An 11,887-nucleotide genomic window follows, 5' to 3' on the forward strand; every position below is an offset into this window, starting at 1 on the left:
GATACTACAGAAATATAATACCTTGAAGACATGAATTATTTTTTTTGTTTAGTCCATCCCTTGACCATGCCTAGCACTATTCCTTAAACTAAGGAAGTCTTTCTAACTTCTCTCCTTCTGTTTATGAAATCATAATTTTTCTAGTCATCCAGTTTCACAGTCTCGGAATCACCCTCAAGGCTTCATTATCTCTCACTTCACATATCTAATCAGTTACCAAGTTTTATTGGTTCTATCTCCACATCTGTCCCATTCCCTCTAATATAAAATAAAAGCTCCTCTATTTGGCATTTAAATATTCTGACTTCAGCTTGACTTTCCTTAGATATACTACCTATGCAGTAGGTGGCTCAACGGATGCACTGGACCTGGAGTCAGGAAGACTTGAGTTCAAATCTAGTCTCAGACATTCACTATGTGACCCCAGGTAAGTCACTTTATCTCTGTCTGCCTCAGTTTCCTCAACTGTAAAATGGGAATAATATTAGCACCTAACTCACAGGGTTGTTGTGAGTATTAAATGAGATAATATTGTAAGCACTTAGAGTACCTGGCACATAATAAGTACTTAATATTTTTCCTTTCCTTTCCCTATTCTATCATATTCTTTGTTTCTTACAGCACAGTAATATTCTAGTGCATTCATTTGTCACAATTTGTTTAGCTATTCCACAATTGATGGTCATCTACTTTATTGCTAATTCTTTGCTGCCAAAGAAAGTGTTGCTATGAAAATGTAGGCATATATGAAGCCCATCTTTTATCAGTCATCTCCTTAGGCTATATGCCAAGTAATAGAATCTTCCAGTCTGAGTTAGACAATTTTTTTTCATAATTCCAAGTTTCCTTCCAAAAGAGTTGAACTAATTCACAGTTCCATCAAAAATGCATTAGTGTGCCTGTCTTTGTACAACCCCTCCAAAATCTACCATTCCCACCTTTTGTCTTCTTTGCCAATTTGCTGGGAGTGGGGTGAAACCTCACCATTGTTTTGATTTGCATTTCTCTTATTATTAGTGTTTTAGAATATTTTTGCATAGAATATTTTTTCATATGGTTCCTAATAGTTTGCAATTTTTTAGAACTATTTATTCATATCCTTTGATGATTTAAGTCTTGGGAAACGGCTTTTGGTCTATATAGTTCTGTTAGTTGTCTATATGTTTTAGGTATCAAAGAAAGAAATATAAGATACCTCCCCCACTCCTTTGCAGATGTAGGTAAAGGATTTATAGGTGTAGAACATTGTATATATTATATATTGACTAATTTCTCTTCTCTCTCATTTTCTTTTTTTAAAAAAATTCTTTGTTATAAGGGATAGATCTTTGGGAAGTGAAAAAGAAAAGGATATAGGGGCAAATTTAGGCAGTATAAAAATGAAAAATATCAGGAAAGATTTATTTTTTTAAAAGAGTTAATACATCAGCGTTACCGATTTTCTTTCTTTTGCAAAAATATAATAGTAGACATATAACCTTCAAAATCTGCAAAGTTCTTTATATACATCATCACACTGGATTCTCACAATAATCCCAGGAAGTAGGTGATATTATTATTCGTACTCGACAGAAAAGGAGAATGAGACTCTGAACTAAAAATGACTTTCCCATCTAGTTAATTTTAACAAAAGAAATTTATTAGCTATGTAGAGAAAAAGAGGTTCTTCAGGGTACTTGAACATTAGTCCTCATTGCAAAGCTGCCAGCCGTGGCTGCTAGGTTTTTTTCTTTCCACCAGTACAGTGTTTCTCTTGTTTTTTTGAGACCTCTCTACTCCTCAAAGCATGCGGAATGGACTGGTGCTATCAATGACATCTTTTGTTGCACATCACCCCCCAAAAGTGTCAACTAAATTGATTGCCTAAGACAGGATTCAAATCAAGGTCTTCTTGACTCTAAGGCTAGTGTTGTTAACAGTATGCCATTGGGTCATGAAACATGGTATAACTTGGGTCAAACTTACTGAAGTATCTCCTACCTGCTCATGCTCTGTTCAATTAGACTGGTAACATCAGAGAAACATATGAATTCTGTGAATTTATCATCAAATGAATTCTTTGCTTATGTAATTAATGCGGTTGATTTGAACTCTTCTCACCAGAGTTCAAACTAGCCACACAATCCTTGAAAGTTGGATGGTTTTTCCATTGTCTTTATTTTTAACTTATTTTATTTTTCTTAATTTTTCAAGTAATAAGGATTTTTTTGATTTATCTGTCCCTTTCCATGCTCTCCCCAAATTGAGCAAAAAAAAATTTTAATTCCTCAATACACATATACATAGTCTAGCAAAAAAAAATTCTTACATTAGCCATGCATTGTGACTGTTCTGAATAAATGAGAAGCACCCTAATAGAGGTTTGCAAGCTATAACAATGAGTTGTAGGAGTATATCCTGCCCTGAACCTCCCTATCCCATACCAGATTATCTCTAGCTCCATGAGAGAATTTGGGTTGTGACCACATGACCATAATAGTACCTAGTTTGCCATCTCTGAGAACCTCTACGACACACCTGCCAGTATGAGTACAGGTTGGATATGTGAAGTCGGCTCATGTCAGAGAAGGGGGGCATGCCATGTGATTTCCAACCCTCAGGCCACACCTAACAATATCCTTCCTAAAAAGTGGTACCCGGAAATAAACTTAATACTCCAGGTGTTTTCTGACCAGGAAAGACTACAACAGGATTATCACTTTCCTATTCTGAGATAATTTGCCTCCCATAATGTACTCTAAGATCACACTAGCTTTCTTGGCTGTCCTATCACACTCAATTCATATTGCACAATTGAAATCCATTGAACTCCTGTCTAGCAAGTCTCTACCTCTTTTACTTGAAAATTTGTTTTACTTTTCTACATTTAACCCTATTTAATTCCATCTAATTTGCTTCAGCCTAATGTTCTAGTCTATTTATATACATTTTGGATCTCCTGTCATCCAGTATGTTAGCTGTCCTTCTTAGCATTATGTCATCTCCAACCTTGGTAAGTGTGCTATTGATATCTTTATCCAAGACGTGATAAAAAATCTTAAACAGTACAAGGCCAAGCACAGACCCTTGGGGGACTCCACTGGACACCTCCTTTTAAGATAGCATGCAACCATTAATAACTACTCTTTAGGTCAAGACTAGTTTCAAATATAAGTAATTAGTTTATCATCTAGCCCGAAGATTTCAAAAAGAAATTTCCACAAGAGTAACTTGAGGGACTTTTATCAAATGCTCTATTAAATCCAAGTCAATACTATCCACAGGCTTCCCCTGATCTACCACTTTAGTAACCCTGTCAAAAAGGGAAATGAGGTTAGTCTAGTATGGCCTTTTTCTTGATGAAGCCATGTTTGTTGAATGAATTGAACAAAAGTACCTTGATATGGTTGGTAAGTTTGGAAAGAAAGAAGACTACTACACGTTCAGCCTCTGTACCCCACCATGTAATGAGTGAGTGGATATCTTTTCATGAAAGAGCCTAATGAAAAAGAACCGTAATCATCTGCAAGAGAAGCAGATTTTGCCCAGTGACCTGCTATAAAATGCAGTCAAAGCTTTCCTTTAATGGACTGAAAACTCAAACCAATTAGAAAGCTGTCTGACCCAAAGCTCTGTTTAGCTCAGCCTGTGGCAGAGCCTTTTGTCCTTAATATACTTCACCTCTTGCCATGAATCAAGGGCCCACCGCTTTTGAAAAGGTTAAAATTATGTCCACACAGCAAAAAAAAATATGCCTTTAAAAGAATAGGCATTGACATGTCTTGAATGTTCCTTTTAGTGAAAAAAGACAGCCAAAAAACACAGCTTTTTAATTTTAGGCAAAAATTACCAAAACAGTGGATTAAGAACTGCTTTTCATTAACAGAACCAGGAAAACATTGTGCACAGTATCAACAATATCGTGTCATGTATGAAAGACTCAGCTCTTCTCAGCAGCACAATGATCCAAGACAAGTACAAAGGACTCACAAAGGAAAGTGCTATCCACATGCAGATAAAGATGGCCTCTGAAAGCAGATCGAAGCATATTTTTTTCACTTCATTTTTTCTCATGGTTTATTTTTTCCTTTTGATCTGTCTCTTCTGTCACAACTGTGGCAAATATGAAAATATTTTTACATGATATCACATGTATAAACTATATCAAACTGCCCTACCATTTACAGAAGAGGGGAGGGGGAGGGAGGGAGGGAGGAAAATTGGAACTCAAAATCTTGAAAAAATGAATACTAAAAATTTTATTGATATGTAACTGGAGAAAAAATAAAATGCTATTCAACTTTTTTTAAAAAGAGCTTCTTTTCAAAAAGTGATTTAAATTGAATTTGTCATAAGAGGAAATTTAATGACTATATGTGGCCCTTGAGAAGAATTAAGAAAATACATCCATCTCTGTCCCTTCTTTTTGTTAATTTTTATTTTATTTTAATTTATGTAATAGAACAAGCATTCTATAACATAGTATAATTTTTAAAAGATGGTTACACATGAAACTGAAAATTTATTATGTGCAACTTCCTATTCCTTTTAAAAATATAATAAAGTTAATATGTAAATTTCTTTTTTTTCCTTTTTAATTCCATCCCTTCTTTACAGAGGTGAGAGATCGTAGATGTGAAATATTGCACATACTGTCAGACATTATCAATGTGTTGGTTGATTTTGATGAACTGCTCTTTTATTTTTTGCTCTTTTAATCTTTGTTTCAAGAGATGACTCCAAGGGTGGAGGATGGAGAGGGGCATATTCAGAAATGAATACATATTTATTCAGAAATTAATATATTCCTCCTTCACTCATCTCCCAGTTCTGTTCCTGACTCTCTGAACTTCTCCACTATGTCCCAGCAGCCCTTCCACCCTGAAAGATGCCTCCTTCCATGGAGCCTTCTCACTGTGCAAGATCCCTCTCTCCCTGTCTCCTTCACCTAGTAAGTTTCTCTTATCGCTCCCATTCCAAGAGATCATCAAAGCCAGCTATGCTGTCTCCTTCCCTCCTCTGTCAGCTCCACTCCTGATTCTCTGGATTTCTCCACCATGCTGCAGCTACCTGCTAACCCTGGAAGATGCCTCTGTCCCCCATGGTCTTCTTTCCCTGGAAGATCTTTCCTTTCCTGTCCCCTTTTCCTCCAATTGATGAGTTGCTTCTAGAACTTCCACTTTGATAAATTGCTTACTCCTTCATTTCTGTCCAGGTTCTGCCCCTAACTCCCCACAGTCCACTCCTACACTCCTCACCCCTGCCTTTCAGCTCCCTTGTATATGTTGTCTTCCCTCATTGGACTATACCCTTTTTTAGGGTAAGGACTATCTTTCTTTTGCTTGTTTATATTCCCATATGCTTGTTTATATTCTCATATTCCTATATGCCATCACAGAGGATGGCACATCATGTCCTATCTATGTAAGATGATGTAAAAATAAAAGATGCCAATTAAATAGAATTTTACTTAAAAAAGAAAATTTTGAGTTATGTTTCATGGGTAAGATGGGAAGTGTCATGAAGCATCTCTACACCCACTCATAGAGGAAGGAATTTTCTCTCTTCCCATATAAAAGTTCATGGTATATCTGTGTGTGTGCACATGAACTATTTAAGTCTTTGTCAAGATGAAGACTTAAGAAATCAAATGGAGACAGAAAGAGATGGACAAACCAAGTCAAAAAATTGCTTTTCCAACTGCCCATATAGATCTGTGAGAGTAAAGATAAGGAGTCTTGTGAAAGAGACTAAAAGAACTGTGCATGTTGAAAATATCCAAAACCCAAAGATCCCTGTTTATGAAAAGGTTTAGTATGTAAAGCATAGGAATTACCAGCAACATCTTAATTGCCAAATAGAATCACCTTTTTTCAGTTCTCATTCTTCCAAACTTCTCTACTGCATTTGACAGTATCGACCCTCTCCTGGATGCTCTCTCTGAGATTTTGTGATACTCTTCTCTCCTGGTTCTCTGCCTAACTCTGTAACCTCTCCTTCTCAGTCTTTTTTGCTTGTTCATCATCCAATTCACACACCCTCTACAGGCTTCCTATGCTTCTCTATTTATATGTCTCTCTCTAGGTGACCTTATCAGTGCCCATAAACTTGTTGGCTTAATTATCATCTCTAAGCTGAAGACTCCAGATATGTATGTATCTATGTATAATGTAAAACATTTATATATGTATACAGATACATACAAACATATGTATCCCCAGTATCTGCCCTGAGTTTCACTCCCACCTCACCAATTGGACATTATTAAACTAGATGTCCCAGAGACCTCTGAAACTCAATACATCCAACTGACCCCACACCCACCCCTCTTCCAAATTTCACTATTTCTCTCAAAGGCAGAAATATTAACCACTCTTCTAGTCTCGCAGGTTCATAAATTTGGCATTATCCTAAATTCCTTATTCTCATTCACCCCATATATCCAACCAGTTGCCAAACCATGTGATTTCTACTATCACATACCTCTCATATTCTACCCCTTTTCTCCACTCATACTATCACCACTTTAATTCAGGTTCCCATTAACTACAACCCAAATTATTGCAATGCCTTTCTTTTTTTTTGTACTAGGAGAAAGCTAGTTCCTTTTATTTACTTATTTATTAACCACTTGCTGTTAGTACTTCTGAGTTTTCCCCCCACTTCTTTCTTCTGTTTCTTTTTTTTTGCTTGTTTGTTTGTTTTTTAATTTATTTATTTAATACATTTAGTATTCAGCATTGATTTTCACAAGAGTTTGAATTACAAATTTTCTCCCCATTTCTACCCTCCCCCCCACTCCAAGATGGCATAAATTCTGGTTGCCCTGTTCCCCAGTCAGTCCCCGCTTCTGTCACCCCACTCCCCTCCCATCCCCTTTTCCCTTCCTTTCTTGTAGGGCAAGATAAATTTCTACGCCCCATTGCCTGTGTATCTTATTTTCTAGTTGCATGCAAAAACTTTTTTTGTTTTTGAACATCTGTTTTTAAAACTTTGAGTTCTGAATTCTCTCCCCTCTTCCCTTCCCACCCACCCTCCCTAAGAAGTCAAGCAATTCAACATAGGCCACATGTGTATCATTATGTATAACCCTTCCACAATACTCATGTTGTGAAAGACTCACTATATTTTGCTCCTTCCCAATCCATCCCCCTTTATTGAATTTTCTCCCGTGACCCTGTCCCCTTTCCAAAGTGTTTGTTTTTTATTACCTCCACCCCTATCTGCCCTCCCCTCCATCATCCCCCCTTTTTTATCTTCTTCCCTCTTCTTTCCTGTGGGGTAAGATACCCAATTGAGTATGTGTGGTATTCCCTCCTCAGGCCAAATCTGATGTGAGCAAGATTCACTCATTCCCCCCTCACCTGCCCTCTCCCCTCCTCCCCCAGAACTGCTTTCTCTTGCCACCTTTATGCGAGATAATCCACCCCATTCTATCTCTCCCTATCTCCATCTCTCAATATATTCCTCTCTCATCCCTTAATTTGATTTTATTTCTTTTAGATATCTTCCCTTCATCTTCGACTCACCCTGTGCCCACTCTCTCTCTCTCTCTCTTTCTCTTTATGTATATATATATATATATATATATATATATATATATATATATATGTACACATACACATACACATACATATGTACATACATATACATTCACATATATATATATACATAAACATATATATATATGCATATTCCCTTCAGCTACCCTAATACTGAGGTCTCATGAATCACACACATCATCTTTCCATGTAGGAATGCAAACAAAACAATTCAACTTTAGTAAGTCGCTTGCAATTTCTTTTTCTTGATTACCTTTTCAAGCTTCTCTTGATTCTTGTGTTTGAAAGTCAAATTTTCTGTTCAGCTCTGGTCTTTTCACTGAGAAAGCTTGAAAGTCCTCTATTTTATTGAAAATCCTTATTTTGCCTTGGAGCATGATACTCAGTTCTGCTGGGTAAGTGATTCTTGGTTTTAATCCTAGCTCCATTGACCTCCGGAATATCGTATTCCAAGCCCTTCCATCTCTTAATGTAGAGGCTGTCAGATCTTGGATTATTCTGATTGTGTTTCCACAATATTCAAATTGTTTCTTTCTGGCTGCTTGCAATATTTTCTCCTTGATCTGGGAGCTCTGGAATTTGGCGACAATATTCCTCGGAGATTTCTTTTGGGGATCTATTTGAGGAGGCAATCAATGGATTCTTTCAATTTCTATTTTGCCCTGTGGCTCTAGAATATCAGGGCAGTTCTCCTTGATAATTTCTTGAAAGATGATATCTAGGCTCTTTTTTTGATCGTGGCTTTCAGGTAGTCCAATAATTTTTAAATTATCTCTCCTGGATCTATTTTCTAGGTCAGTGGTTTTTCCATGAGATATTTCACATTGTCTTCCACTTTTTCATGCCTTTGGTTCTGTTTTATAATATCTTGATTTCTCATCAAGTCACTAGCTTCCACTTGCTCCAATCTAATTTTTAAGGTAGTATTTTCTTCAGTGGTCTTTTGGACCTCCTTTTCCATTTGGCTAATTCTGCCTTTCAAGGCATTCTTCTCCTCATTGGCTTTTTGGAGCTCTTTTGCCATTTGAGTTAGTCTATTTTTTAAGCTGTTGCTTTCTTCAGTATATTTTTCAGTATTTTTTTGGGTCTCCTTTAGCAAGTCATTGACTTGTTTTTCATGGTTTTCTTGCATCCTTCTCATTTCTCTTCACAATTTTTCCTCTACTTCTCTAACTTGCTTTTCCAAATCCTTTTTGAGCTCCTCAATGGCCTGAGACCAGTTCATGTTTTTCTTGGAGGCTTTTGTTGTAGGCTCTTTGACTTTGTTGACTTCTTCAGGCTGTACGTTTTGGTCTTCTTTGTCACCAAAGAAAGAATCCAAAGTCTGAGACAGAATCTGGATGCATTTTTGCTGCCTGGCCATATTCCCAGCCAACTAACTTGACCCTTGAGCTTTTCGGCAGGGTATGACTGCTTGTAGAGTTTAGAGAACTATGTTCCATGCCTGGGGGAATGCGCCAGTTCTACCACACCAGCACTCCTCCTTCCCCAAGAACCCCCAACCCGGACCGGACTTAGATCTTCAGCAGGCTCTTCATTCCTGCTCTGATCCGCCACTTAATTCCTCCCACCAGGTGGGCCTGGGGCTGGAAGCAACTGCAGCTGAACTTCTGTAGCTGCCCCACCTCTGCTGCCCCGGGGGTGGTGGCCTAACCTCGAACTCCTTCCACTCCTGCAGCTTTTCCCACTAACCTTCTCTGCTGTCTTTGGTGTTTGTGGGTTAAGAAGTCTGGTAACTGCTGCAGCTCACTGATTCAGGGTGCTAGGGCACACTCCGCCCAGCTCCTGGTCTGGTTGGTCCGTGCCGCTCACGCTGAGCTCTGCTCTGCTCCGCTCCCAGCTCCAAGCTCCATTCGGGATAGACCTCACCCAGAGACCATCCAGGCTGTCCTGGGCTGGAGCTCTGCTTCCCTCTGCTATTTTGTGGGTTCTGCAGTTCTAGAATTGGTTCAGAGCCATTTTTTATAGGTTTTTGGAGGGACTCGGCAGGAAGCTCATGCTAGTCCCTGCTTTCCAGCCGCCATCTTGGCTCTGCTCCCTGCAATGCCTTTCTAAATGGTCTCCCTGTGAAAAACTCTACCCACTCCATCCCATTATATACACTGCTGCCAAAGTAATTTTCCTTAAGTAGAGTTCTATGTCACTACTTTACTCAGTGTACTCTAATGGCTCCCTATCTCCACTCAGATCAAATATATATTCCTCTGTTTGGCTTTTAAAGACCATAACAAAATGGACCCAACCTATCTTTCCAGGCTCATTGGCTATTATTTCCCTTTCTTCACTGGACAATCCAGACAAACCATCATTCTTTCTCTTCTTCATTCATGATATTCTACCTCTCATTGCTATGCCTGTGCACTGGCTGTTCTCCATGCCTAGAATACATCCCTTTTTACCTCTACTTTGTAGAATACCTCTCTTCTTCTGTGATTCAGCTCAAATACCACCTCTTACCCAAAGCCTTTCTCAATTCCTTCAACTGCCAATGTCCTCCCTCCCAAACTATATACACACATGTATATGTGTATTTGTATTCCCAGGACCTAGCACAGTGACTGGCTTATGGTAAGGTACTTAATTTATACTTGTTAATTGATCGATTAAAGTGCGACCAGGGCTAGTGAGTCAACTTAGATGCTTCAAGGATGATCCTTCAGTTGTCCCTGGCAAAAGTGTTAGCTTTAGAAATGCTCAAGCTAGAAAGTAGAAAGAATACATCACAGCACCAAGAGCCATAGCAACACAACCAAAAATTAGAGTTTAAGACCTTGAACACTGAAAGTAAAGCTATAAGATGCTTATTTGCCCCTAGAGATAGTATCTTTCCTGATGTTGCTCCTTTCCCTTGGAATGACTTTTTCTTCCATCAATCTGAAACTGACTGTCCTTCAAAACCACCTCAGACACCACTTTCTCCATAAAGATTTCTCTGATTAGACACTAGAGAACAATACAGAGTTCACCACGGCTAAAGGTGACCCCAAGAAACAGAAGGGCAAGATGTCTGCTTATGCCTTCTTTGTCCAAACGTGCTGAGAAGAGCGTAAGAAGAATCCAGAGGTTCCTGTTAACTTTGCAGAGTTTTCTAAAAAGTGTTCAAGGGGTGGAAGACTATGTTGGGGAAAGAGAAATACAAGTTTGATGAGATGGACAAAGCTGATAAGGCACGATATGATGGAGAAATGAACGACTATGGACCAGCTAAAGGTGGCAAAAAGTAGAAGGATCCTAATACACCTAAACGGCCACCACCTGGCTTCTTCCTGTTCTGTTCAGAATTTCGTCCCAAGATCAAGTCTACAAACCCCAGCTTATCCATTGGGGATGTGGCAAAGAAGCTTGGCAAAATGTGGAACACTCTGAGTGACAATGAAAAGCAACCTTATAATAATAAGGCAACCAAACTGAAGGAGAAATATCAGAAGGATGTCACAGATTCTAAGTTGAAAGGGAAGTTCGATGGGGCAAATAGGGTGGCTAAAGCTACCCAGAAAAAGGGAGAGAAAGAAAATGAGGAGGAGGAGGATGAAGAAGATGATGAATGAAAATAGGCCATATTCTGTCTCCGTGTGAATACCATAGAGTAGGGAAACCACCTTTAAATGAAACACCTCTGCTTTGTGACGGTGTTGATTATCCTTATTAAGCTTAATTGGCTTCTGATCACATAGCTTCTCAAATGTGCTTGTAGATAGACATTGTAGCTGTTTTACATGAAGTGGCCATGGGTATCTTGGAGCACCCAGAAACTGTATCAAAGTTGTACATAATTCCAAACATTTTTAAAAAGGAAAAGGAAAAAAAAGATTTCTCTGATTATACTAGTTTTCATTCCTTGAGTCTTTTCTTTATTAATTAATCCATTCATTTCATTCATTCAGCAATTATGTTTACCCTGATATACCACAAAGCCTCCATTACAGTCATATTTCAGTCTCACCAAGGTGTGAAGGTGACCCTGGGTTCTCAAAGTCAATACCAGTAAAGTTCCAGCTTTGGCAGACCCTAAAGCTGGAAAGGCTCTGACTGCAGGCCTAAGAGCAACTTGTATGTAGGTCTGTCATCTGAGAACCATCCTGGCTAAGCTTCAAGAGATTTGTCACCAGAGTGTGGGTCATGAGGTGATAAATTTTTTCCATCACAGCAACTCATGAAACTGTCTACTACTGTAAGTCATGCAGGGGATGGCAATTTGCCACAATGGTGAAATCACAGATGTTTGAAATATTTAAGTATATACAAAGTATTATAATAACCACTAAGGAGACATAAAGGTCATTATTATGTAGTAGAACCCTCATGAGGTTTGCAATGTAGGAGATAGGATAGCACATATGCTAATA

At 38.5% G+C, this 11,887-nt stretch overlaps 1 pseudogene; it reads left to right on the top strand.

The window, feature by feature from the left end:
• Positions 1 to 2,974: 2,974 nt before the first annotated feature.
• Positions 2,975 to 11,089, top strand: LOC118857679 (annotated as a pseudogene).
• The last annotated feature ends 798 nt before the right edge of the window (positions 11,090 to 11,887 follow it).

Source organism: Trichosurus vulpecula, chromosome 7, assembly GCF_011100635.1.
Source record: "Trichosurus vulpecula isolate mTriVul1 chromosome 7, mTriVul1.pri, whole genome shotgun sequence".
Classification (NCBI taxonomy): domain Eukaryota; kingdom Metazoa; phylum Chordata; class Mammalia; order Diprotodontia; family Phalangeridae; genus Trichosurus; species Trichosurus vulpecula.